The sequence below is a fragment of the Vipera berus genome (assembly GCF_964194415.1).
Source record: "Vipera berus genome assembly, chromosome: 1".
In the NCBI taxonomy this organism is placed as follows: Eukaryota; Metazoa; Chordata; class Lepidosauria; order Squamata; family Viperidae; genus Vipera; species Vipera berus.
Window position 1 is genome coordinate 270,929,918 of NC_138202.1, and position 24,062 is coordinate 270,953,979.

The following is a 24,062-nucleotide window of genomic DNA, read 5'->3' on the forward strand; positions in this document are numbered from 1 at the left end:
TTAATAGCCCAAAACGTTAAAAAAATTATTCATTACATTTACATCCCAATGTAATCTGGTGATTCTCAACGTGATATAAAGACATTAGAGCTTTTATTATATATTTTTAAAAAGTGGCGCAGTGGGCTAATGCCTCCTTAAGGAACACCAGCTGCCTGCCATTAGTGCAGGTTCGAGTCCCACCAGGCTCAAGATGGACTCAGCCTTCCATCCTTCCGAGGTAGGTAAAATGAGGACCCAGATTGTTGGGGGGCAATTAAGCTGACTTTGTAATAATGCCGCTTGGGGTGTGTGTGTGAAAGCCCTAATAAGCAGGCATATACATAGAATGAAGGCTATTGCTAAGCTTGTAAGCCGCCCTGAGTCTTCGGAGAAGGGCGGGATATAAATGGAATTAAAATAAAATAAATAAAATATATCATAAAACCAACCAGAATAGGACAATATAAGATGGGCAGCATATAAATTTAATAAATAAATAGTAACAGTAAAATAAAAAATAAAAAAACTACAATATTCACTTAACAGATTAGAAAGTCTTCGAAACTGCCCAGTTTTTCAACATTTCCTGAAAGTCATCAATGAAAGGGATGGTCTGATCTGCATCAAAAAGCTTTTCCAAAGAAATGGTCGTGCCATTGAAAAAACCCTCACATATTCCCAGAATTGAGTGTCAATAAGAACACAAGCTACTACTTTGTGGACCAATGGTAGTTTCCAAGTAGTCTTTAAAATCAGCTCTATAGAGAGTATCTTGTAATAATCTAGCTGGGTGGCAATGAAGGCATGGGTTACTGTAGCCAGGTCCTCTTTCAACAGATAAAGCCAATCATCATCATCATCATCATCATCATCATCATCGCACAGTCAGCCAGATGTTCAGACTGGATTTGGCATTTTTGTCTATCGAGTCCTGGGATAGGCAGATGTGGATGCTTGATGGTATTATAGATATCGTCACAGGATGGAAGCAGTTCCTAGTAAGGCCGCCTTTTGCAATTGACTAATGGCAAATTTGTCAATGCCAATGGTGTTCAAGTGGTGCTCCAGCTGTTTTGGGATTCCACCAAGGTGCCTATTACTATTGGTACTACCCTTGCTTGCCTTTGCTACAGTCTTTCTGTTTCTATTTGTAGGTCTTTGTATTTTGTTATCTTCTCCAGTTCTTTCTCGTCTATTCTGCTGTCTCCAGGCACTGCCACGTCCACTATCCAGACTTTTTTGTCTTTCTTATCGACAATTGTTAAGTCCAGGGTGTTATGTTGCAGGTGCTTGTCTGTTTGAATTCTGAAGTCCCAGAGCAGTTTAACTTTATCATTTTCTATGACTTTCTCTATTTTATGATCCCACCAGTTCTTGCTTACAGGCAAATGATATTTCTTGCAGATCTTCCAATGCACCATTGTTGCTACTTTGTCATGCCGCTGTTTGTAATCAGTCTGTGCGATCTTCTTGCAGCAGCTTACCAGGTGGTCCACTGTTTCTTCAGCTTCTTTGCATAGGCTGCACTTACTGTCCATTGCTTTTAGTTCTGCTTGAGTCCAGTCCACTATTCCAGCTGTGTATCTAATGACTGGAATTGCCCAGGTATTGATTGCCTTCACGGTATTTCCTTCATTGAGTTTGGACTTCACTCTCTTCATGTATTCATCTCTAATATTTATTATTATTATTATTATTATTATTATTATTATTATTATTATTATAAAACTTTTATTCATAAAACATGAAACTCAGTCAAATGAACACTCAAATTGACTGGCACTAATGGTTGACACGGGTTGCTGCCAGCATCCTAGGTATTAACCAGGTATCTCCTTAAAATGTAAGATGTTCTGAGTAGCGAAGTTTTTTGTAGCTTTGCATCATCATCATCATCATCATCATCATTAAATAATGCTGCTCAGATAAGAAACATGGATCCAAAAGATTGTCCACATTGGAAATCTACTCCTTCAAGTGTAGTTCTTGTCTATCCAGAGATAACAATTAGTGTCAAAAGAATTTCAATGAGTCAACAGTACCTTCATCCTTTTTGGGTTCAATTTCAGTTTGTTCTCTCCCATCCAGGCACTGAGATAAGATATCAACAGCCCAGGGTGGTAATGTAAAGTTGGGTGTCATCAGCATACCAATGATAATACATCCCAAACTGTCAGATAATTCTGGCCAGAAGTTTCTTATCCTGTGAATGTTAAGGAGCAAGGGGGAAAGAGCTGACTCCTGCAGCACTCTCCAGACTGAAGGTCTGCGTCCATGGGCAACTAATATGACTGAAAGTGCTCACTAAGAAAGGAGTAGAACCACTGCAAAATGATGCCTCTAATCCTAGTCCCTGAGGTGGTTCAGAAAATACCACAGTCAATGCTGCCAAGAAGTGGAGGAGGACCAGGAAATGTACACTACCCCCAAACAAGATTACGTCATGGTTATCCAATGCTGTTCTAGTTCAGGCCTAAACACTGACTGAAAAGGATTCAATATTTTTTTTCCTGGGGGACTGTGTCATGGCAGAGAATCAGGAAGATGATCTCGAGAGAAATGGACAAGAACCATTATATAAGCAAACAGCGCTAAAGCATTTCTTAAGTCCTGGGATACAATATCATAAATTGTATTATTTATGGGGGGTATTGTTTTTTATCTTTTAAATTTTTAATTTTTAAAAATTTATTTTGTATTTTTACTGTTCGTAAGCCACCTAGAGTCGCTGTGAGTGAGTAGGCGGCTATATAAATGTTCTAAAATAAAATAAATAAAGTATAGTATTCAGAAGAGACTCAGGCAAACTCTTCACTACCGTCGTTGACCCTCTACCACTTCTCAATAACCTTTCCTCAAAAAGGGAGGTTGAAGATAGGTGATCACCAGATTCAGTGACAGTCTGTTGGCAGCACCACTCCTGTAAAAATTGTCAACAATCTCCAAAGTCCACACAATCACATACACATTCTTCACAAGAACCTGGACAAGCAGAGGTCCAAGCCACAGGTGGCAGACCTAGATAGACCCAATCCACTTCCCCAGAACTGACAGGTCAGGAGTTGCAGATAACATGACAAGATAGTCTCGTAGTCTATAAAGAGTTAATGCTGCAGTGAATCTGAGTGAATTATCAGCTGTGCAAATTACTCACAGTGGGCAGAAAGAAGATCATGATGCTAACTCCTCCCAGAAAGGAAATTAGTCACCCTAAACTAGGTTCTGGATAACAGCCTGGTGACACAGTAAGAGAGAAATGAAGATACATTCCCCTCCCCTCCTTATTGCTATCATCTAGGCCTGAATGACTGACACCTACCTATGCCTGGTTGGAATATATTTTTATTTTTCTCCAGCAACAGTGCAGGCATTGTTCATCTCTTAGAGGCTTCATTAAATAAAGAAGCCAACCAGGATTAGCTCCTTCAAAGAGATGTCTCAGGGACAATCATGCCTCCCACTGCCAATAATTCATCAAGCCCTAAAGCAATTATCCCAAAGAACTGGAAAATTCCCCAAACAACCTCTGAAATCACCTGGATCCATTAGATTCCTGGGTTTTACCAAAGCTGGACCCCATATATAGGGGCTAAGGCCTCCAACACTAGAAGACAAGGTTTCTCTATGATTAATCTTGAAAGCAGATGAGGAAGGGATCTTGCTGGCTTGCAAGGTGGCTGGATCCCAAGTTTATCTCTATATCCTAACACAGGGATCTGCAACCTTGACAACTTTAAGACTTGTGGACTTCAGCTCCTAGAATTCCTCAGCCAACATAATTCTGGGAGCTGAAGTCCACAAGCCTTAAAGTTGTCAAGGTTGCAGACCCATGTCCTCCTAACAGCATATATGTTATGTACCCACATTCTGGTATCTCAGAAGCAAAGTACCCTGATCATAGATAAGATGTTTCTAATAATTGATGCATCCCCAGGTCTCCAACTTTAACATTAAAAACTGTTGGACAGGTTTCCAGCAGAGTGATATCACTGTCTTCACCTACTCAGGTTTTGGCCATACATGTCAGATCTGTTGCTTCATCTGCCATTTTATTGTAGATGAAGTGTGGTCTTATTATACAGACAGATCTAGCAACAATTATCATCATCGTGAGGCCAAGAGGCTTAACAGCTGCCACCCAGAATAGAGCAACCAGCTTAGAAATCAAGACTGCTACAAGATTGATAATTTCTCTTCCTCTGTAATGTCCCATATGTTGCTTCCCATCTTATCTCCCTTGGCCTAACATTACAGTTATGTGACACTAGCATCCATTCCCATGTACATCCAGCTTCCATTCCCCAATCAAGCTTCAAAGCCCAAATATTGGTTTGTTAGTCAGCTGTGCTTCATACTGCACGTATTGACATACACAATCCCACTTCCCGAGATTCTCAGATATGAGCAATCCCTTCTGTGTACCATTCTTCCAAAGCAAACAGCTGGCAAGCTCCCTACAGACCTGATCACACCTGTTATATTACTCATTCACATATGTATAATCCATGCAACAACTCTTACACTCGGCTATCACTTGCCTGCTTCTTAACTCAAATATTTGAGAAAATAGAGATATATTAATTTTCCTTTCTACGTTTTAGGATACCCTGTTCAGTCTGAAAATAAAATCACTACAAGCCAACCCTCTTGCTTGTTTTCCCAACAGACAGACAATAGTTATAAAAATAGATCATGCAAATGAACTCTTTATGGCGTCAGCATCCAGATAAGCATGAATGATCAGATAAGGTTCAATGGTTGCAAAGAGCAAACTGTTAAGAAGAGTAGTTGCCTTTTTGATCACACTTGCTTGTTATATTAAGCTCTTTTCTTCCTGCTCAGAAATCAGCCATTATCAACACACTGATAAATTACATCTGACAAGATTCAATCCTCTTTTAATCACATGTTTCCTTCCAACCCAAGAAGCAGCAGGTTCACTGGGAATTAAAGGTACAGTGGAGGAGTCAGTAAAGACAAAGGCAAGCATAAATCTAAATATAGCAGGGCTACCTACTACATATGATTCTCCGCATATATTTAGCAAGTCTAACACTTGAGGATTTTTTTTATTTTCTTTCTTGTTTTAAATTCACCTAAAGACAAACCAGCCTCCTGCTTTTAAATATATTATTGGCTATGCTCCATTTGATACAGAACAATATTTCAACCGTAATCTTTATCTCAGTAGAAATCACTCTGTGTATCTTGTATTGTTCAAAGCCAGCAAAAGAACCCACACTTGTTACTTTTCTCTGCTCAATCATTCTTTTAAATTAAAATCTGGAAAGTTTATAGAAATATAATTAGGAATGTTATTCTTGAATGTCTCTGAACAATTTGTAAACAATTTATAAAGTTTAACACATGGGTGTCAAACGTATTGTGACGTATCACGATGTTTTTTGCCTTTGCCGAGCCGGGGTGGGTGTGGCCTGCACGTGACACATCTTTCCCACAGGCCGCCAGTTCAACAGCCCTGGTTTAACACTTCAGGTAAAAATGTGACATGAAATAAGCCAAAGAAGCTAATGAATAGAAAAATATATATATATTGAACCACCCCTGAGAAATCCAACTGCCTGAACTGAGACAAAAACTGTTATACACAGGAAATAAATACTATAAAGTATTATCAAGATTAAATCTGCTATCAGGAGACAGAAGTGTTGAGTAATGTTTATTCCATTTGAGTGATCAGAATAATTTTGACTGATTTCCATTTTGGAAACTAGTTTAGTCTGGGCTTATTCGGAAGAAGGAAAAGATCTTTTCTGTGAATACCATTTTACCACACAGCTTTTTAGATTTCCAAGTAAGATATAACATATAAAAATGTAGTCAGGTGAGCCAAAGCAGGAAAAAGAATAGACTAATAAGTTTCCACTCAATATAGGAAATGGCATTCAACTCAATCTATGAGTGACTTCTTAAGATGGCAACATGCTCAACTTTTACAAAACAACACTGGTGGAAAAAATTACAAAAGATACCTATATGCCATACTGTGATGCATACACACCCATATAAATCCAGAATCATTTTATTTTAAATTTAAACATCTGCTCCTTAACAGAAATGGATTTGTTTTCCTTCTGAAAAATGTCAGCCACACAAAAATGATGTTTATATTCTCCCCTCCCCCCCCTCTCCCCCCCCCCCCCGGGCAAAGTGGCCCTCTTGGTATGCCTCTTCCTACTAACTGCATACAGTATCTTCTGCCCCTGTCAGGTTTTTCTTTCTCCTCTGGAACAGGTGGAGTTCCCAACTAGTTTCCTTTTGAGAGAATGTCTTCGGAGATTTCAACGATCTTCCTGATTTATTTTCTTTGGGGTTAGTCATACCAGTGTAATTGGGCCACACTTCTATTGCTTTTCCCTGACACCCTTCTTAATATCTGCTGCTATCATGCCTCTCCTTTCCTCAGGTACTTTCATGCAGACCTTTGTCACTTTATCACAATCTACAAGTCAACTAATTTTACAGAGGGTGATCATAGCTTACTTCAGATTTAATTCCCTTCCCTCAACACTAGTTGTTGCTCTTCCAATTAGCCATCTGACGTAGCTTTTTTTCAATTTCTCTGAGTTTATGAAGCTTATGAGAAGATGATGAATGTACATCTGCTGAAAGAATTCTCTTCATTAAATATATTTGCCTATAAATATATTTGCCAGGCAACCATGGCAGAGCTATTAAACATTTATAAGAAACTAAGCTTTTCTTGAAGAAGTTATGAATTGTAGGGAGGGGAGCTGAAGTTCTGCAAATTGTTAATTAGCTGACATAATGCAGAATATGTAACATAATGCAAGGGAGTTAAAAAAATAGTGATGTTATCAAATTTTGCTTTCTTGCTGACATACAACTTTGCATCCTGCAAACCAGACATGTAAATACACTACTTATTCTGCATTAGGTACATAAAATACATAAAATGATTATAGAATGGTCCTTTACTCATTTTACTGATGTCTATTCAGCATTGTTGAAGGAGACTGGGTCATGCACTGGTGAATATTTTTAGCTTATCTTTGAATGTATTCACCACCCACCCACCCACATTTTGCTATCAGTCTATACAATATGAGTACCTGCAATTCTTGCAGCTACCATTTTATGCACCACAATCACTTACAGTATCAATGAGAACATAGAAAGAACATCTGAATCTTAATATTAAACGTGCTTGTCTCAGGAAAAGTTGACACTTTTTTCTTTCACCTTTTTTTCTTCCTCTCAGGACTGGAAAAAGAAACTAAGGAATCTGCTCTCGTTTTTGTTTTACTGGCCCAAGTTCAACTGAGCCTGCTATAGACATTTGAGCTATCTACTATAAGTATTCATTTCTGTGACATTTGGCCTCAAACACCACTTCTGTGAAAATTATCTTCTTAGGGCAAGTTGTCTGGGTCTCCATATTTTTTAACAATTTTTTTATACTACTTTGTCTTAATATGCCACATTAAAGGTAAAGGTAAAGGTTCCCCCGCACATGCATGCTAGTCGTTTCCGACTCTAGGGGCCGGTGCTCATCTCCATTTCAAAGCCGAAGAGCCAGCGCTTGTCCGAGGACGTCTCCGTGGTCATGTGGCTGGCATGACTAGACGCCAAAGGCACACAGAACGCTGTTACCTTCCCACCGTAGTGGTCCTTATTTTTCTACTTGCATTTTTACGTGCTTTCATACTGCTAGGTTGGCAGAAGCTGGGACGAGTAACAGGCGCTCACTCTGTTACGCGGCACTTGGGATTCGACCCGCCAAACTGCCGATCTTCTGATCGACAAGCTCAGCGTCCTAACCCACTGAACCACCGCATCCCTTATGCCACATTATACATGCATTATTTGTGCATGTATCTTTCACTTCAGTAGTAAGATCTGAAGAGAAACTGATAAATTCTTACCAAATTCAGACAAAAGGAAATTGTGATGTTTCCCTGCTTCTGAGTTGTATCACCTTATGATTCACCAAAAACAACAGTTTTCTATTTTCCAAACCTCTATGAAATCCTAACCATCAAATTCATCCAATTATACCCAAAGTTAACTCAAAACCCACCAGTGACAACACATTGTAAAAATTGATTTATCCACCTAATCCAGTGTTTTCCAACTACTAAGTGTTTCCGAGATCTCAGAAAGGTTTTCCTACCACCTGCTAAATAATCCTTTTAAATGCAAGTGACAGAAACTGAATCCAAGAACTTCAACAACCAATGGTTCACTATATATTATAATCAACCTATCTTTTAACAAATGTATGAATGGTATGTATTGACAATCATTTAGGATCTACAGGCTTCATTGCTAGTGCAATTAGATGTTTCCTCTCCCTTTTACACAGAAGGCTTTTTTTTAAATGTGGGCAATACAGTGCCAAAAGCACTGCTTGTCCTGAAGGATGACGTACATCTTCATTGTTTGAGGAAAGGGAAGGGCTAATCAGGTGTCTTGTATAATTACAACTGTGTTCCTTCATGTATTCATTACGTAGGCTACTCCCTGCCTATGCAATTCACAAAGCTGCTCAAGTGTACTTACATTGTGAAGGCATGTTACCCTTGAAAACAAAGACACCCAGTTTTTCCTTCTACATGTATTAGGAAACAGAGAATTATACTGAACAAAATTATATCGAACAAAATCAGCTTAATTAAGTTAAAATAGGACGAATATGAGATATTGCTTGACTGAAGCAATGATTACAATGCATTATTAACAAAGCTCCAGTTTCATCATTAATAGCATTCATATTTCCACAAGTTGACCTAATGCTCAATCCTGATTTTAAGGCTGCCATCTCTGTGCTTCAACATTAAACTCCAATGCCTGGAAGTGTCATAGGGCTTAGCAACCGCTAAACATAAAACCACACCATAAAACTATAGTAAATATTAGAAAGTCTTTGAACATACAGTTCAAAACATACAGTTTTGTTGCAAATGAATTCTAATCATAATCATACAGAGATTATTAAAATATCAGCATCTCTACTAGGAATAAAATAGAAATACTTGCAATTTGCTTGAAAATCATACCTGTTCTCTCTGTACAGCCAAATTTCAGATTGTAAACTCCTTGGAGAAAAGACCTTTTTACTCCTTTTCAGAATGTCACACATAATAATGGCAATAAATAAACACCTCCATTAAATAAAAACATCTCAGCACGTAAGCTCTTCCATTGCTCTATAAAAAAAACTGTCTTACACTTACATATTACACTTTTCCATATAAATGCCTTCATATCCATTTGCCTATTTTTCATCTACCTGATCTTTTTATCTATCTTTCCCTATTGAATATATAAGTTTCATGAATTGTTAGAAAACCATACTTCATAAACTTCAGCTAAACTGATTTTGCAGTTTTCAATCCAGCAGAGGAAATGCCCCATTGAAAAAAAGAAAAAAAAACCTGAACCAAAGTAATCACTTGCAGAAGCCTACACAGAAGTTGATTGTTCATTAGGGATCTATGAACATGAGGAGGATACACAACATAAGTACACTAAAGCAGTATTTCTGACAGTCTAAGGGAATAGGCACGCCACTTGTAAAGAGATTCTTGAAATCTGGAAAGAAAGACTTGGCAGATGAGGACCAGATGGACATTTCAGCGTTATCTCTTAAGCTAGGTGTCAATCTGTTTGGGAGTCTGTGAGAAGGAGAACTGAACAGCTCACAGAAAGTCCACCTTAATGGACAAACAAGGGCTAAAGTAAACTAGTTTGCAAAATTCTGTGATCTTCCTCTTGACATTCTCTTGCCTCTTTAGAGAGACTATTGCTTTCTTCATTGATGGTGCTCTGTGAAAAGTTGTGGGAGCAGACCAAGGATTTAAGTCACTGGACAGCATTCGTTCATTCATTCAACTTGTTTTACCTAGAGGTGACTCTGGGCAGCTTACAAACAGCTTTGATAGGAGGTCTGGGGACCACATCCAAGAGGGTTTTTTTGTGTGGGGGGGAGGTATGAGACTTTGCCAACTCAAGCTGTCCACTTCTGAGTACTGGAGTTGTTATTTAGTGATACAACAGATTTGGTCTATGGTGAAATCTTTCACCTTTACAACAGGGTACATTATTGCTTTAAAAGGGTCAATGCCGCTGCAAAGTAAACATGCTTAACTGCAACCCTTCTGCTTCTGTTTAAAAGCCAGTGTAAATATGAACCTGAAAGGACAGTGTGTTGCATTTTTACAAGCAAGTGCTTTTCACAATAGCTTGAACCACAATTTTTGGGTGCTGAGGCTACATAAATGATACAGATTTAAGCTTTGGGACAATCCCTGCACTGTTTCCTAGGCTCAAGTTGCCTAAAGGAAGGGTGAAACTGACAATATATAGTGGACCACGGATTTTTAAGGGGTGATATGGCTAAAATGTACCCTGTTGCCCCTGCTGACAAACCTTGCAATTTTAATCTAAATTTAAATTTATTATTGCTAAATTTATATCTCACCTTTCCTTCAAGTGCTCAAAATGACATGCACAGCATTCTCTCCAACTTATGTGCCACAACAGTATCTCTGTGAGGCAGACCAGGTTGACAATAACTTAGCCCAAACTCATCTGATGAAATTCTACAGAGGAGGATGGACTTCAATCTGGAGGACTCTGGTTCTAGTTTAGCTTAAATACTGATTGTCAAAGGATATAATATTAAGAATGTCACACATTCTAGCATTCTGTCTCAGCCAGTCTACAAGCTAGACTTACATCATGTTGTTTCTATATAATACCATGTTACAGCCAATCTTAAGAATAAAGACTTTATAGCTGTCAAAAATATGAGGACAGGAAAGCTTTGAACTCTTTCCTCCTACATACAGTCATCATACAGCTGCTCACAGGTTGCCGTTGACAATTTCCTGTCTATGCCATCTCCCTGCAGAAATAAAAGAGCTCACTTGTTCTTAACTGCTCACTGTCATATTTTCCACTAGTCAAGCATGGAACATTACTGAACCAACATTCTCAAATTTGTCCATACTTTGCACACACACACACAAAATACTAACAGCTGCAACTAGAAACACGTGAGTGCCCCTATCACTACTGCTTCCTGGAACAATGAGTGCATTTTTAATTTCAGAAATCCAAGACTACTTAATTCAGAATCTTCTTTTGAAAGGACCCAAGAGTCCAGACTGACAGCAAACATACTGTATGTTTACAAGATGTCCAGGACCTTGTGCAATACATAACTGCACATTTCTAGGAAAATTCTGCTTCTGCTTCACTGCTTAGCTGTTGTCTTTTTCTGGATCAAATTCAGAAGTTCATGATTTGCCATTAAATTGCATTTGCTGTTTCACCAGTAAAGGGTGAAGGCACATAGGGCAGGAAAAAGAAAGCTGCCATCTTATTAATCTTCCAAATATCTCTCTGTCTCACTTTTCTTTATCCAAACCATGTGGCCAAATAGCCACAGGATGCCATATGTGTGTGCATTCTGGCAAAAATAAGTGGAATAGTGTACCTCATCAGCCCATGTATATTTGTTCCACTAGTATCCAATTCAAAACAGCATATAACCATCTGATGAAACCTAACATGGACCAGATTCCTTGCCAGCTTGGAACATATTCAGCTTCCGAATAGCAATGGATTGAAGGAAGCATTATTACTAGGGATATGCATAACACAGCAAGCCTGTGTAATACAACAGAAGGCACTCAAAAAATATCAGTGAATATATCATTTAAAGAGAACCAACAGAAAGGAAAAGTGTTCTCACCAGGATGACTCCACTTCTTGGCTCCTATCTATACTACTGATTTTCCCTGACAAGGCTGCTGCTCCATGGTTATACACCTTAAGCACTTCAGGAAGTCATAACAATCTTTCTGTCCTCCATTCTTTCTCCAAAGTGTGCATGGAGGGGGCAGGGAGCGATTATTGCATCAGCTGTAGTAGAAGACATCGCTATCAAGGCAATCAGCAGCAAAGCAAAGGGATTAAAAATGAGTATGATTAAGTATCTCCTATAAATGTTCAAATCTCGGAGAAGGAAAAATCCAAATTTTGGTTATTCTACTTATAAAACACTTGAGTGCAGACAGCACTGCACTGAACATAATCTTCTCAAAAGACCTAAACCCTTTATTGGGTAGAGAGAACTAAGAGTGGTAGTGTTAGAAGAAAAGTCTTCATCATGGTTCCATCCAAGCCGGAGATAAACAACATGGCGACTGCTTTGGGAAGAGGGTTACAGTTTATTGCAGAGGAAAGCCAAACAGGAAGGTGGATCCAGAAAAAAAAGACTGAACACATGTGGGTAGTGGGTTTTTATACCCCCTATTGTTTGGTTATTTCCTGTTCCTGTTTGAGGCTATTTCCTGTGTGTCCTTAGTCCAGGTGGGCCCCTCTAGGAATCTTGCTAGGAATCTTGCTGGTGGTGGGTATGTCCCAGCCCCTGCCTCCCTGGGGCTGGGCTATGTCTTTGTCTTTCCTAAGTGTCTAGTTCCAACCTTCTCAATGGCTCACATTTGCATGTCTATAGAACTGGTTTTCTGCTTGGGGGGGAAGGAGACCTGAAACTACTAAGAAAACTGAGCCTGCTTTCCTGGTTCTTCAATTTCTTTTTAGGAAATACATTTTTCTGTCCTTTTAATATTTCCTTCTCTGGGGAGCTGACTTCCCTCAGTAGGAAGGGAAATTGAAAAGGCTACCAATAATTTGATTCAGAAATAATGGTGCAGCCAGCATCGTATTTGGAAGGAATCATAACATCCAAGATTCAGGTGTTTTTTGTTTTGTTTGGTTTGGTTTTGTTGTAAATGGAATTGTCAAGGCATTTTCATGTAATTTTTTTGTTCCGATGCTGGGCTGGACCTCATTCCTGTACCTCATTCAACAGCCTCTAATTTGTTCCTCAACATATGCTTCATCCTTTTCTGGTTTCTCATTTTTCACAGATCTAACAGGTCCTCTAAGTGAAATTAAGGACAAACCTTTTGCATCTCCCTCTCAATCATTCAGGAGTAGCATATAGGACTGAAATTGACAAGGTATTGTCATTTCAACCTTCTCTTTCACAGGCAATCACCTGCATGCATATTGAGGGGCTGCTTGTTGGATTTCCTCTTCTTTCCCTTTTGGAAAATGCTTTTCAGGAATTGACATGGGAAAATTATAGTGGGGAAAAAAGCATCACCATTTTGCCTATTGTACTATGTTTCTCTCAATGTTTGAAAAAGTATGGTTGCATGATATTTGATTATACACAAAGGATTACTACTTCCAGTAAGAATGTTTTCAGAGAAATAACCCATGTGATCCTCTTTAAAGAAGAAAGTCACGAAAAGGAAAAAGGAAGAAAGGAAGGAAGGAAGGAAGGAAGGAAGGAAGGAAGGAAGGAAGGAAGGAAGGAAGGAAGGAAGGAAGGTAAAGGAATCCCTGCAAATTTTAGTGATTGCCATTTTAAAGCCATTGAGCCAGTGCTTCTCGAAGACATTTCTGTGGTTATGTGAATATGATGCACGGAGCACTGTTACCTTCCCACCAAAGTGGTACCTATTTAGCTATTTGCATTTGCATGCTTTTAAACTGCTTGGTTGGCAGGAGCTGGGTGAGTAACAGGAGCTCACCCCATTGCATGGTGCTTGGGTCTCAAACCTGAGCTGTCGACTAAGTGGCTATATGGTTAACCACTAAGCCTCTCTCTCTCTCTCTCTCTCTCTCTCTCTCTCTCTCTATCTATCTATCTATCTATCTATCTATCTATCTATCTACACTTATTTCCCTAAATCAATGTGTCGCTTAGACATGTTTTTTCAAAGATCACAGTACTTTGTATTAGATAATTTTGGTTACAAATCATTTTTATCCATACATACATTACACTGAAAAATGGAGAAGTTTACCTCCTTACCGAATGTATTTTTAATTATTTTATCACACTAAAACACTAAACACAGGAATACTAAGAAAATCTACCATATCAACTCACAAAAACTAACTAGCTCTTTTTCCAATAGATGCCAATGTATACCAATGTTGTTGTAATTCAATATTCTACATACAGTTGCAAGAAAAAGTATGTGAACCCTTTGGGATTACGTGGAGTTTTGCATGAATTGGCCATAAAATGCACTCTAAACGTCATGTAAGTCACAACAATAGAAAAACACAGTCTGCTTAAAATAATACTACACAAACATTAGCTGTTGTCATGTTTTAATTGAACATAAGATGGAAACATTCACAGTGCAGGGTGGAAAAAGTATGTGAACCTTTGGACTTAATAACTGGTTGACCCTCCTTTGGCAGCAATAACCTCAACCAAACGTTTCCTGTAGTTGCAGATCAGACCTGCACAACAATCTGGAGTAATTTTGGACCACTCCTCTTCACAAAACTGTTTCAGTGTAGCAATATTCTTGGGATGTCTGGTGTGAATCGCTCTCTTAAGGTCATGCCACAGCATTTCAATCGGGTTGAGGTCAGGACTCTGACTGGGCCACTCCAGAAGGCGTATTCTGTTCTGTTGAAGCCATTGTTTTGTTGAATTACTTGTATGCTTTGGGTCATTGTCCTGTTGCATCACCCATCCTCTGCGGAGCTTCAGTTGGCGGAGAGATGGTCGTATGTTTTCCTGCAAAATGTCCTTATAAACTCTGGAATTCATTTTCCCACCAATGACAACAATCCGTCCAGGCCCTGAGGCAGCAAAGCAGCCCCAAACCATGATGCTCCCTCCACCATGTTTTACAGTGGGGATGAGGTTTTGATGTTGGTGTGCTGTGCCTTTTTTTCTCCACACATAGTGTTGTGTGTTTTTCCCAAACAACTCAATTTTGGTTTCATCTGTCCACAGTATATTTTGCCAGTAGTGCTGTGGAACATCCAGGTGCTCTTTTGCAAACTTCAAACGTGCTGCAATATTTTTTTTGGACAGCAATGGCTTCCTCCGTGGTGTCCTCCCATGTACTCCATTCTTGTTTAATGTTTTCCTTATTGTAGATGTGTCAACAAAAATGTTAGGATGTGCCAGAGATTTCTGTAGGTCTTTAGCTGACACTCTAGGATTCTTCTTTACCTCATTAAGCATTATGCACTGTGCTCTTGCAGTCATTTTTACAGGACGACCACGCCTAGGGAAAGTAGCAACAGTGCTAAACTTTCTCCATTTGTAGACAGTCTGTCTTACCGTGGACACATGAACATCAAGGCTTTTGGAAATACTTTTGTAACCCTTTCCAGCTTCATGCAAGTCAACAATTCTTGATCGTAGGTCTTCTGAGAGCTCTTTTCTGCAAGGCATGGTTCACATCAGACAGTGCTTCTTGAGACCAGTAAACCCAAAAGAGGTGTGTGTTTTTAAAGGGCAGGACAGCTGTCAGCAACACATCCAATATCATCACACTGATTGGAGTCAAGGTTGGCTCACTCCTGGCTCCAATTAGCTCTTGGAGAAGTCATTAGGCTAGGGGTTCACATACTTTTTCCACCCTGCACTGTGAATGTTTACATGTTATGTTCAATTAAAACATGACAACAGCTAATGTTTGTGTAGTATTATTTTAAGCAGACTGTGTTTTTCTATTGTTGTGACTTACATGACGTTTAGAGCACATTTTATGGCCAATTCATGCAAAACTCCACGTAATCCCAAAGGGTTCACATACTTTTTCTTGCAACTGTAAACTTTAATAAACTAAATGGCCTTGTTAGGCTTTAATTGAGTTCATGTAATACCACTGGAATTACAGAATTACTTTCAGGAACAACTCTGGAAAGCTAATATGAAAATGAAATATAAAAACATGGAATAAATTCCATTAAAATCAATACATCTACTTTCAGATATATATGATCCCAAATTCAAGCACTTTTTTACTCTACTTTCCCATATCTAGTCACCACTGAATATTGATGCTATATTGGAAATCACAAACTAATGCATTTTAATCCTTTATTCTGTATTAAAAAAAAACATGGAAATGAAGTATTCTAAGAATTCAGTTTCTAAAAAGATAGTTAGATCGATCGATCTATCTATCTATCTATCTATCTATCTATCTATCTATCTATCTATCTATCTATCTATCATTTTCTCCTTCAAGCTGTCCTTGTCTATCTGTGTTTTAGCTGGAGATCAAAGGGCACAGTATAAAAGGATTTCAATGTATGTATTCCATATGTAACGATATAATTGCATCAATTTTTGATCTGACTCTTCTACAAAAAAAAATTAAAGCAAAGCAAAATACTCAAGAGAATCGTTATACACCCGGAATATTTTGAATCACTGCAACCTATCATGATACACAATGGTGAAAGTCTTGAGGGAGTAAGAATGGTTGTGAAGGATTCCATTTTTTAGCTCCCACCGAGTGGCCTAGCAGCTCCTGGTATGTACCCATTTTAAATGCAAGATGCTTTTTACATAATATTTTTATTTTCTCAGTTTATATGGGCAAAAAAGCACTGACTGATTTTATATAAGTGCTTTTTTCTCCATATGAACTGATAAAATATAAATAAAGGAAAAGGAAAAAATAAATAAATAGCTATAATTCATTAGTAAAGCATCTCTGCTGCATGCCAAAGATGTCAATTTAACTCCTTGAATCTTCACGTAAAGCGGCAAAAACTTCTCTTTAAAACTCAGGTGACCATCAAGCTAGTTAGACAAAAGTCAGATTTAGGAAAAAGCAATTTCTTTCATGTATTTTAGTCACTAGATATTAGTAAATAAATAACACAAGAAGATGTGTTCTCCTGCAGTATGAAAATACATCACCCAGGCTAAAGTTCAGTCAAATCTATAAAAATGCGCCTTTGATTTTTGTTGGACATGACAAGTTTCATCCACTTTGATGATGGGCAGGAAACAAAAACCCACTCAGTTACTCCATTAGTGTCTAACCTTCAGGCTCAGGGCAATATAGGATTGGCTGTAATTTCTGCTTCTCTTTATCAGCAGTGCCTGTATCAGACACCAAGGCTAAGCTTTTTGAACATACTCATTTTTTTTCTCACTGGAAAAGATTGCATAACTGTAACTGCCTCACGAAAATTAAACCTTTGATTTCCAAAGCACAGCAGTATCCATTATATCAGCGCTACCTCGAGAACCTAAATTAGCCCTATCAAATGCATGCATATGCTTGCCTCTTGGATGGGTTATAATACAAGCCATTAGTGGACCACTCATTATCATTCAGAGTTTTCTAAAGATATAATAGTTCCATCTCTATGAGGCTCAATTCACAGAAAGACCACAACTCAAACACTAATGAAAACTGAAATATGTTGTTCAAACCTTTTTCATATGTTGTTCCGCTGTAATAGCTCTGCCAGCCCAGCCCAGTCAGTCTCGCATTTGTCCCTAATCCTGCACATTATCATTAACTCCATTGATTTTTCAGCTTGTGCCATTTCAGGAAGTTTAAACATGACAGGGGCCAGATTATATTCATCAAAATAACAGCTGTGTGTGTTTGTTTACATTTTTTTCAAATAGTACTCACTTGCTGTTACTGCATGCATTTAAATATCCATTCCCTAAGAACACTGTGCACTCTCAGAAGAATCAGGAGGAGTAACCTCAGCTCTTGTTATCTTTTTCAGACAATCACTATAGCAACCCAGGGCAGGATGTAATGCCTAGATAGGATGTTAATGTGCTTTTCCATTCTTTCCCTCAGCATGCACTCCCCCCATCACAACCCTACCCCCCCAAAAAAAAAAACTTGGAGAGGCTCTGAACACCGCTGGGGGTGGGTGAGCCTGAAACATCACATTTATTAGCTATCTGAGGCCAGGCAGGGACAAGCAATCACACAGGTTTTAGGGCTTTACAGAAAACTATCAAGACAGTTGCTTTTACCACCAACATTCCTACTTCAGGCTGAAATTTAACGCCAGACATTAAAATAAAGATTCCAAATTTGAAAACAAATTATTTTTGTAATAAATTCTCATCTACAGGAAAGCAATTCACCGGAAAAAAACAAAACAAAAATGTGTTTGGTTCCTTTCTGTGTGCAATTGGAGGGGAGCTACATACATGGGTGAATGCAAGCCCAGACTTTTCAAACCATAGTGAAATATTTCTGTCAGTCTAACAGATGTTGAATACAGTGTGTTCTTGTGAAATCTGGAGGCACTGAGCAATATATAGAGAGAAAAATAAAATCTCCTGTTTTATTTAGCTCTGCTCAATAAAATTATGAATATTTCTGAAGAAGTTCTCATCACGAACATCTTCATTTTTTATATAAAAAAATTACTGTTCCTGATAATGCAAAGTATACCATTACATTTTTAAAACAGCGCACTTCCGCTTTTGGTGTCTAATTTTGCGATAACTATAACATTATATTCTACCAAATTCAGGACTAAATCCAGTGCCTGCAGGCTATGCTGGTTTGATTGGAGAGGAACCATCTCCAATTCAATCCCACAAAGCTGTTTGAACCACCCAGATTTGACAATATTCCATCTTTCACCTTGGATGGGGTAACACCTCTCTTCAAGGTTGGCATATATTCTGGGCATCACATACTACTTTACTACTTATAACCAAACCAAAAGTAATAATTACTGTAGTGTACATACATATATAACCAGTTTTATTTCTGAACATAAGTAAAGGTATGAAGGTATGAAAGAAATTCATAATCAGAAAGCCTATGTAAAAGGAAGGTTTTGCTCTGCAGCTAGATTAAAAAGAAAAAGTACCGTAATAGGCCGCAATGTAATTTTCTTACCTCTGTTGGTATCTGAGATGCAAGTGAATAATGGTCCTAAGTAAAACTATTTGGTTCATAAATCCAGTTCAAAATGGCTCTTTATAATCTTCTGCACCTATTTTAGGGAACATAATATTTGAAAAGTTATCAGTAAATAAAGTAACAGCAGGGATGTCACAAACTTTATTCCTGGGTTCCTATGTGGATTTTAAAAGGAAATTTTATATATACAGTATAATTCCCTCTGCAGATTTCCTTGATGTTATAAATTACCAATATCTTACAATATATAAACATAATAATTTATTTTGCATATCTACATTATATTACATGATGATACAATTATCAATCTTCTCTCTAAGTTTGCATTGCCAACTGGCAAAAATCTGTACTCCCTTGCTCTTAAAATAGAAACATATATTTTTTCATTGAATTCCAAAAAGGTACACTGACACATTGCAAACTTACAATTATTATATGGTGATATCAAAATCTTTTATGGCAGAAATGTGTAGAAAGGATTAAATCAGGTCTAATTCACAGTTCCTCATCAAATATGAAAAAAAATGTACACTTAATATTTAGGTATTTATATTTATCCAAATTTGCAGTGCAATTTACACATTAAAAATATATAACATGGTGTACATTAGGCATGGTATACCTAGAAAAACATTAGGGAGAATGCATGCAAAATGCATTCTGTATTAAAGAAAAAGGCACAAAAGTAACAAATATATTCTGGAGTTTAAATATGGTAAACTTACTGTATGTTAACATTTTACGTTTTTTACTGTAAAAAAATTTAACTGATAAAGACTAAATATGTAAGAGTGCATTGGAGCCATTATTCTTTCTTTGAAGAAATCAAGTATACAATGAATTACCGTAATCTCTGACATGATAAAGCTTGATTACTTCATACCAATTAATTTTTTTCGAAGTGCCATTAAATCTGAACTAAAACAAAGTGCTGCCTTTTGAAAGAGATGAAGTGTGAGAAATCAAGGCTTTATTCCGCAGCATCTAATGTACGAATTAGTTCATAAACAAGTATATATTTGCTGTTTTGTTGATCTATCATTAGCAATTAATTCAGCAAAAAATACTGGACTATGGGATAAATTCCAAACATTCATACATTCATGACTCCTTTCAATCCAGGAATTTTACAATAGAACAAGTAGTCAGCGATGCCAATTATCTTACAAAAAGAATAATGATAATTAAACTCAGTATTTCTTGGTACCCATTTCATATTCTAATTTTTATTCAATAAGGATAGGATTATTTGAGTAGAGTACGAAAATAACAGTTTAAGATGTCAGTTCTTCCGCCAACACGTCAGCTAGTATCGCTATTGATGGCTGCCATCAATTTCTGTTAGAATGAAGAAGGCTTTTTTTTTTAATTTGAAAAGAGTGAATAATATATCTGATCCTGATTTAGCCAATCTCAGTGCTACAGCAGATGAAGAAAAGTGGCTGAACTCATTTGTCTTCTGAAATCCTGATCAGTTTTTCTTTTTCAGAGACTTGTTTTTATTTAAATAGATGAAAGCAGTGCTTTTTTTGTATAAGAAAAAGGTGCCGGAACTCACACATGTCATACAACCCGCCTTGCCTGTCCTACAAGGTTCCATCCAAAAACGGTGCCGGAACTCCGTTCTGAGCGTTCTATGAGGGAAAAAAGCCCTGGATGAAAGAACTAAATCAGAGATGGGTTATTCTCTCAGGAAGCTAAAAAGATCACTTGACTCACTGAGAGTGCTTTCACTTTGAATTCCATGCATTTTATTTACATAGAAAGAATCATGATTTAAAAGGAAACTAAATGGACCCCAGACCAACAACTGGCTATTATTACATTTCTAGGAGAATGATTGCAAAGTAAAAATATGGTTTGAGGCATGCAGAAATATTGATAGTGATTCCAATTCAATGTAAAATAATGTGCTGTAGGAAAGTTAGGTTTTCTAATATATCTATTACTACAGTACTTTGGGAATAAAAAATATAGTATCATATTCAAAATAATGTAACTAGCTTGGAAATTTTAGGGTCACATTCTCAGCTGCCTAAATAGGGATGTTTGTTTATATCCCACCTTTATTATTTTTACAAATAACTCAAGGTGGCAAACATATTCAGCATGCCTTCCTTTTCCTATTTTCCCCATAACAACAACCCTGTGAGGTAAGTTGGGCTGACAGAGTGTGACTGGCCCAAGGTCACTCATCTGACTTTCATGCCTAAGGCAGAATTAGAAATCACAGTCTCCTGCTTTCCAGTCTTGCGCCTTAACCACTAGACCAGAGTAGGCAACCTTGGCTCTTTTATGACTATGCTGGCTCAAGAATTCTGGAAGTTGAAGTCCATGAGTCATAAAAGAGTGAAGATTGCCTACCCCTGCACTAGACCAAACTGAATAAAATAACTTTGTAGTCCTTCTTATTTCCCACTCCTATTTTGAACTTACAAACACCTCTGGGCGCAGTCCATCATTTTTTGTGAGACTGTTAACTGACTGTTACTCATATCAGCAAACATTTAGTGAATATATAAACTTCTCTTGATGTTGTGCATCCACTTGTTTTTATTCCACATGTCATTTACTCCTTACAAATTGCTTCCAAAAGCAACCATGGGAGGACAAACATTATAGGACGAGAGCTATATTAATCTCCAATAGTAAGAAACATGTATTTTATGAATGTATTTTATGTATGTATTTATGAATGTATTTTATTATGTATTTTTATGAATCTACACTTCACAAAAGGTTGTCTTTTAATAAGGTTTGTTAGTCAGAAAAGGGGCTACCAGCTACTTTGGATTTTTTGCCAGTTAAAATAAATTCATATGACAGTATATTTTGCCTTTCTGAGTACTAAAAAATTATATAAGAATGTAAAAACCAGCAAAAGACAAAACCTGTTAAATGTATTCAAAATAACCTTTAGGAAGCATCCTCTGCTTTATCAGGCATATTGGAGGATAGAGAGAAGGACATTTTTTTTATAATGCCATCCATTTCATGTCATTAAGCAAGTTTCTTACTAACTGCATGGGATGCTTACTTGGGTAAGTCAGCTACCTCTTCAGAGTTATAGCCCCAATGGACAGAGAATGCTAGAGGCAAGGCCAGGTCATTGGAAGCCTGATGGAGAATATCAGGCAGGCCCTACGTGCTACTTTATTCAAAGATAATTATGTGAATTCTCAATCTCCTTGCACTAGTTGAAATCTACAGTTTTCTTCAATGCAGAAGAATGTGGTCCAGAATTAAGGCACAGAGGAAAGAATTACATGAAAGGCATAGTGTTCTTCTGATTACACCCCTTCAAAGGAAATGTTGGTCACTGCCGCACAAAAAAAGGCCTTTCCTATTAAGCTCCGTTTACAAAGACTGATTCTGTTTACGAAATATATTGCACTAGTGGAACACACTCTTCTTTAACAAAGAACATGCATGTCCATCTCTGAGCTATTTAGAAAACAATTAGATTAAGCCTTCTTTTCATCTGGCACTCCAAAATTCAATATAAATTTTTAAAAGTATACCTTTATAAACTCAAGTAAATTCCATGATACAAAAAAGATGTTGAGACTCTGGAAAGAGTGCAGAGAACAGCAACAAAGATGATTGAGACTAGGATTGGAGGGGCTGAAACATATGATGAACAGTTGCGTTTTTCAAACATATGAGGAACTGGTATGTCTAGTCTAACGAAGAGAAGGGCTAGAGGTGACATGACAGCAGTCTTCCAATATTTGAGGGGGGGGGTCACAGAGAAGAGAGGACAGACAACCTTTTTTCCAAAGCAGCTGAGGGCAAGACAAATAATGGATGGAAACTTATCAAACTTATCAAAGAGAGATTCAAATTAAATTAAGAAGAAATTTCCTGTCACTGAGAACAATTAATCAGTGGAATGGCTTGTCTTCAGAAGCTGTGGGTGCTCCAACACTGGAGATTTTTAAGAAGCGATTGAACAGTCATTTATCGTGACTGGTAAGGGGCTCCTACTATGGCAGGGGGTTGGACTAGAAGACCTCCTACGCCACTTCCAACTCTGTTATTCTGTATTTTTTATTCTGCATGAAATGTATCAGTAGTTATTTTAACACATTAAAAATACAGTCCATGTCTAACTTTCTTTGACAGTATTCAGGTTTTCTTCTCTCCGCTCTGTCTAACACTGTATGAGTGGATTTCTGTTAGTATTTCTCTTTCTTTTCACACTAAATCTATTCTATGGACCTTCAAAACCTTCAGAGGCAATCTATAAGACATGCAGAGATCTGGGAAAATCTGATCTGCAAACAATGTCCACTATTTGAATCAGTCTTTACGATATAATGTCTACAAATTCCAACCAAATACTATCACTCATGCCCTATTCACCTCGTTTGGACTTCTGTAATATGCAGTACAATATAATTCTGTAATATGCCCTTGAAAAGTAACCAGATGTTTCAGCTGATGCAAAATACAGTAGTGTAGGCAGTTATGTTTCTGCTCCATGAGATGCATTGGTTGCCAGTTTGCTTCCAGGTCCAATTCAAGGTGCCAGTTTTAACTTTAAAATCCCTTCATGGCATGGGGAAAGGTTATCTGTCAGGCACAAGGAACCAGAACAACTCCATGAACAGATCTAAGCAGTTTCTTTATTGCTGATCACCCATGTACAAAAATCTTGTCAGACTGCAGTCCCTCGTGAAACTGCAGATGAAGGCTTCAATAGTCTGGCCTCTGTCACTTCCTCTCACATAGCAATTTCATGCTGGAATGTCTATTTAGTTCCTCCTCTGCTTTAGTCAGTGATTCCACCACATTATCTTAAAGACCACCTCTCTTTGTTTACATCTGCCCATTCCGTCATGTCTGGCAGACAAGGCATGCTGTGGTCCCATCTGTCATGGAATTACATTCGGTGAGTCCCAGGAGGGAGACTGTTATGACTGTCCCAGACGCTTCCCCAGATAAGTCTTCAGATGTCAGCTGGTGAGAGGATGAACCAGTTCCTGGCTCCTCAGGAGGGGAGTTTGGTCAATGGCTCCAAATAGCCACCTAAGAGTGATTTGGCTGAAACACAGCTGCAGCAGGACAGCCCTGATGCATCAGATGGGGAAAGCATGTAGCTGCAGCTGGTCATGGATGAGGAAGAAGAACTGCCTTCTGCACCTGATCCAAGAACATGTAGGGCAGAAAAGCAAGGAGCAGTGAAAATCAACCAGGTTACTCATGAGGAGAAAGCCTCGCCCGTCTTGATTGGCTGAACCAGAAATTGACTATTTAGCACAGCAGCAGATGGAGGTGATGCTGGGAACAATGTGTTTGTTTATTAGCTGTGTGTTTTGCGGTCATTGT

At 38.0% G+C, this 24,062-nt stretch overlaps 1 protein-coding gene across 1 annotated transcript in view; it reads right to left on the reverse strand.

The window, feature by feature from the left end:
• HIVEP2 (HIVEP zinc finger 2) overlaps window positions 1-24,062 on the reverse strand; it is a 154,098-nt gene that overhangs the window by 39,495 nt on the left and 90,541 nt on the right. Inside the window, exon 3 of the mRNA XM_081332983.1 lies at window positions 18,708-18,804. The gene's annotated coding sequence lies outside the window, so the exon portion shown is untranslated. The remainder of the gene's footprint in view (window positions 1-18,707; window positions 18,805-24,062) is intronic.